Below are 6124 nucleotides of genomic sequence, written 5' to 3'. Positions count from 1 at the left end.
AACAACATCTGCGCTGCCTCCGCTGGTACTCGTATTGTGGCCGTTTGAGTACCACCATAGGCCTTTCGTAATCGGTAAATTCTTTTAACTTGAATTGCTCCTTCAGAGCAGTACGAATTTCGCCTTTCGATGTGACTTCATCGAGATCCTTACATTGTATATAGATCTCATGTTTTTGAGCACGTACTGCGGCATTCTCCCCAAGTGAGTTTTTCACTTGAGTGCGAAAGCCATCAGTTTTGCTACCGCTGCATCTTTTCAGCTCGAACATGACATCTCCTTTCTGGGTTCTTCGGATTCTGTGCACATTTCCGCTCAGATCTTTTGGGTCGGGATCAGCTTTGATCTTTTTGAGTATCTCCGCGTAGGAGAGATTGCCCTTACTGGAGATAACAATTGCATCTGGACGAGTTGGCACTTTTGCTTTTCGTTTCGCTTTTTTGTTGGTAACTTTAGTCCATCCATCGTTTTCGTTCGTTTTGGGCTTCGCAACGCTGGTCGAGTTTCCTAGATTCGCTGTACGCTTTCCTCCTTCTGAGCTGTTGGTGTTGGTTTTCAGGATGTCTTGTCCGCCTTTTTTTCTCTTAGGCGCCTGCTGATTATTTAAAGGATCCCCCTCTTTTTCACGTACTCGCTTATTTCGCTGGGATTCGATGGTAGTACGGTTAGGCGTCACTTGGGTCGCTTGTGATACTGTTGGCACGGCGGGGTTCAGCGTGTCCTTATTCTTTTCCTCCATCTGTGATCTATTATAGAGGAATCTAATAGCCCTCACCATATTCTTTATGGCTTGGTGCACGTTGTGCTTGTCCTTGATAAACTCGGACAGCTCAACTATTTTCGCCCCAAGCTGGGTGAAGGGTAATTCCTCCGGATCGGGACTCTGCTCCCTATAAGTCCCGGCAGGGTTACTCCTTTTACATGGTCCTTCACTGTTGGCGTTTATTGACCTTGCCTGTACCTTATCCTTCATCGTCTTTGGCATTGGTGGAGATCTCAAAGTTGATGAGCTTCTTTTGAATGGATCTTTTCCTTGTTCCTGGAGCACCTCCTGCTGTCGAGCATCTTGAGCATGTGCGGTGGGTGTTGTCACGGTTTTTGTTGTCAAAAAAGCTGCTTTTAGTTCATCTTTGTTTTGCTTTTGCTTGTTATTGATGTTCTCGGTAAGGTCGTACTTCGCTTAAACAGCTCCATCTCCAGATCCAAATCACTTGCAGCATTATATGCCAAGGTGGCTAAGTTGTCCACCACCGAGGCACTGCGGTCGAGGGATATTGACAACCGGGAGCCCGCTTGCTCACTCCCAAAAGCCGCCGCTACTGGGGTTCCGAGCCCCTGCACCGTAAGTTTCCTCCTTCTCTCGTCTTCCATGGTGGTTTTATGTTCTGGGTATCCTTCCCAAAGCCACTTTGGTCCGCGCACCAGAGATGAGCAAACACTAGCCCACATATGTACACATCAATAGGTATGCCCCAATCCGCCAGCTAGGGTCGCGCCTGATAGGAGATCTGGCCACTCCTCACAGGAGATCTGGCTACTCCTTGGGCGGCCCACTCGTCGCCAATCTTGAGATAATGGGTTCGATAGCATGTAGTGCAATGATATACTGTGTGACCTATCTACTGCCACTATCGCCTTCTAATCAACTTGCCAATGCATAACTGGCCTAGGCGCCGACCAAGTTCTTTATTCGAAATTTTATCAGGCCTGAACAACCTTATGTCACATCGCAGATAAGCCTTGACGAAACTTTCCAGCTTTTGAAAAACACTGCTGGTCGCTTTCTATCTGCTACTTATGACCTTTCCAGGTTTTAGACAAGGCAGCGGATCCAGCGCTGTTGACACGTTAAAGAACAACCAGCCCGGCGCCATCGCAAGTAGATTCCTCAGGCCGGTTGGAATGGGAGGAAAGGAGGTGATTACTCTTGGACCCTGAATAGAGGCACATAAAGAATTAACTAACGCTGAAGGGATAATAGAGGGGCCCGAATAATTTTCACGCCGGGCCCGGATTTTCTTTCCACGGGCCTGTAAATGACGTACAAGTGACCTGTTACAAAACAACAAAACCGGAAACACTCTGTTGTAAAAAAGGTATTAGATACATGTGTAATATCTGCAAATATTCAAGACCAAAGCGGAAATACTTAAGCACTTCATGTGGACATTTTTCTCATAGTCCCCGTCCTAACTCAAGAAGTTCGAACAGTGTTCCGGTGAAACAGATGATGTTATCTCAATTGATTATTGGACTTATCAAAAGCCAATATAACCACCAGACGTGAATCTACCAAAGAGTATGCAATGGAAAGATAAGATTCCAATGGGAAGATACAGATTGCCTAAGGCAAGGGGTGCAAAAGTATGATAGCAGATCTTAGCTTAAACAAATGAAGGACGGGATCTAGGATTGATATCCTTTCAGCAGTCCCGCGCATTTGCCCAAGCAGGTTGGTCGTATGAAAACGGAGTTTAGTATCTTTATTGGAATATGCATAGCTCAGGTGTTTTTTCATTAGAGATTAGTGAAATTAAAGTTAATTTTAAACCGGAAAAAGTGTGATCAGTGTTATTTAGGATAGGACATTATCAGGTAACTTTCTTAATTTTTAGTTTTTCAATTACCAGAGGTAATTTAAGCTTAAGAGAATTCAGTTCAAAGCATAAACTTACCTTGGTAATTCTTGGGTGCACAAAAGAAAATGCATGAATGGAAGCATAGCTTAACACAAATTGAGTTAGGCAGCTACCTTACAGTTAAAACTTTTGATTATCCCTAAAACAGCTTAGATCAATATAAAAAAGCAGAAGAAATTTTTGGTTGTCAATATGATAAAGAAGTCAGTTTCCGTATATATACATATGCATATTAGTTATTTATTATTCAATCAAAAGGATGTGAGCCATGTTCTGCAGAATTATTGTGCCTATCACAATTATATTATCTCATTCGGTTCAATCATTGGAAAATTTTTTTTGCATTTAATGTATTTCTGCTTTTACCTGCTACTAGATAGTTTCCACGACCTATTTTCATACTGTGCGCAAATACCGAAGATTGCCCCGGAAAATTCTATGGAGATTCCATTATTCCTTCCAGATATCCTCGAAAATTCGATTTCGATAGGTTGAGCTTAGGGTACATCTTCAGACACCTTGATTACTTTTGAGCAATTCGGCAAGCACTTTGACTTATACAAGATGTTCTCACAAACGTAATCCGGTTTCATCAATTGTTCTTAGCCCGCTTTGATTCTCATGGCTATGATCTCCTTCCTCCTGCCATATAAGGATTTTCGTCTCCTCTCTACGTTCGTCTGCTGATTCGTTACGCTCTGTCCTAACAGCGGATTCGCAGGTATCCAGAATTTATTCCCCGGATTACATGGGGTTTACTTGCACCTGAACCTTTGTAAGGGATCTCACTAAGTCCAAGGTCGAGAAAATACGGCAATTTGCAATAGAGTGAAGTGGCGAAGACCAACAACTGTCTGAAAGTCTGGAAATACTCTGCTTAAAAGGTTCTTTGAAGCGTTCATTCGTCGTCGTCCTAAATTCAAGTCTGCCTGCCTGTAGTCATACGTGCGGATCGATGAAGAATTTACTGCCGCGAGTTTCAATGATTGCGGCGTTAACTTATGATGCCGGGATATGGGAAGAACCGAAAACATGCCCCGGTACTTGTCGAACGTCCTGACGACCTACTAACTGTTCGCCTATTTCAGGAGGCGAATCTAGACCTTGATCTAGTCCTACTCCCCGAACGTAAAGCACCGACAGAGATGGTGGCTGTTAATGTTGCCACCATCTGCTGCAACTGAGCCACCTGGGCTGAGTTATCGCAAGACACCTCACCACCTTGGGTCGCACGTGGACCTAATGAATCTTGTCCGCGATGGCGGCTAACGTATTCAAAGACCCCGAATCCACACACGTCAGGATGGCCTGTGCGCTCTCCGGAAGCCTTTGTAGCCACAAAGGTTTTAGCAGCTCGGTGCCGAATTGCTTCATTTCACGTAGCAGTCAGCTTGTGACACGGCGGAATCATCCTGCCTCCTCCTACGCCAAAAGGACTGAGGACATCTTCAGTGGAAACGAACTGGAATGGGTGTAGTTCGAGAACCAAAGAAGCGAAAGAGCGGGGAAGAAAACGGTCCTGCATCGTCTCTTGCGGCGTTCTCTTTTCTTATGATAACAGAAAAAGGCAGTGACAACTCTTGCGGCCAACTTACTTTACAAAAAGAATAATGATTTAACATTAAAAGATTTAATCCTTTTCAATAATATAAAATAATAGAGAAAAAAAAAATTATTATCTGCTGGGGGCGGTTGCAACATTAATGTTGATGATTCCCTTGGGAAGTGCCTGGCTAGTGAAGGTTACTCGATTTCTTGCTGCTACTGCGAAGCGCCGCTACTGCTATTCATTGTCCTTTGGCATATTCTGCTGCGAATGTTGGTAGATGGTCGCGCTCGCTGGATTTCTTGAGTACGTGGTAATTGAAGGGTTCGCTGCCGCTAGTGAGAATTGTCGTCTGACAGTGCGAATAGCCAACATTTTCAATTCTCACTTTCGCCACCGCTCTCGGTCACATAAGTAACGGAATCTAAGTATTTTGTTTTTCTTCCTTCAGACACTCGCTTGCGTTCTTCTTTAGCTTTCTCTTCTTGTGAATATAGGCGCTAACGAAATCTCGATTTAAAGATGTTGCTTCTTGATTCAAGTCTGCTGTTCCGGGGCCTTATTGACCCGGATTGGACAAGGTGGCTCAACCAGTGAAAGTACTTTTAGTTGACTTTTTGTAGATTGTAGTCCTGCAGATTCGCCGTTGTTCAGTGGAATACCACGTTTCCTACTTGCAGCATGCAAAAGCCAGAGACACGCAGATGATTTTCTCTCGAATGAAATTGCTCAATAAGCGATTTAAGCAATTTCGTTTTTAAATTGGAACGACATTAAACAAAAGTCAAACGAAAGGAAAAGATAATTGAAAAACTGTTTTCCTTTAATTTTTGTCAGATGCTTTTTATCTGATTTTGTTTTATCCAGAATTAGAAAATTATTCGTTTTTATTATAAATACGGTTGTATTTGAAAGTTATTCCGGGCTATGGTTAAAAAAGATGCAGGATGGAAAATCTCCTTACCCTTTTGTTGATGGTGAAGGTCTCAAAAGTGTTTCTGCTGCTTTTACCTGGCTTTGCACATTTGACAGGTTGACAGTATCACCTCCCAGTCTCTCCAACAGAAGTTTTTGCAGCTTGAGGCTGCCTGTATGACTGTTTAGAAACTGTCTTTTCCTGCCTGAATGAAAATTCTTGTTGTTTTATCGCCCAACTAAAGCTCTCTCTCCTCGCCGGGAGGAAGAAGGTAATTGACAGCGGTCGGGCGCAAAAGTTGGTGTTGAAAAAGGTCGCGAAAAGTATTGAAAACGAAACATCTCCTTCTTTGTGTCAGGTTAAGGAAGCAGGAGGAGCAAGTATGAGATTGAAAACGGATACAGATGCAGTTGTGTCTAACCACCATAAATATTTTGTTTATTTTTTTTACGATTTACAGATGTCAAACAGCGAAACATAGAAGCCTATTTTTTGTTCATCTATGTAATTTAAAGGGGTCACTTCTTTCTTGTCCATTGGAAGAGACTGTTTGGTAATCTGGGATGGAGGGTTGGTATAGTTGGGAAATTAGTTACCTAGTGCAAGTCTGCATCTGGCTATCTCTAGACATCTTTCGATATTCAAATAAGAAGGATCAGACTACAAAACTGCACGCATTGAAGGATAGATTAACGTAAGCTAAGTAAGTGAATAAATGGAGGTATCTAGTCTCCTTATTTCGACATTCCCTTACCTTATATTTGTTCGGCTATTGTTAAAGAAAATCTCACTCACTCTCACTCACATCTCTCTCATTCCCAATTTGTCACTTATCCGTTCGATCGCTGGTGCTGCCACCTGCGTGTGTACTATTTCTGTTGGTTTCCCGGGTACGCTAGGTAGCTGGTGTCTCTAGTTCTCTTTTGTTAGGTAATCTCTTAGATAGCCATATTATTTGGAATGGAGTTATCTTTACCTTTTACTGTTTCTCGACTATACATCTTCTGATAGACATTGGTGCTA

The sequence above is a fragment of the Hermetia illucens genome, chromosome 4 (genome assembly GCF_905115235.1).
Source record: "Hermetia illucens chromosome 4, iHerIll2.2.curated.20191125, whole genome shotgun sequence".
Classification (NCBI taxonomy): Eukaryota; Metazoa; Arthropoda; class Insecta; order Diptera; family Stratiomyidae; genus Hermetia; species Hermetia illucens.
This window is presented reverse-complemented; position numbering follows the sequence as displayed.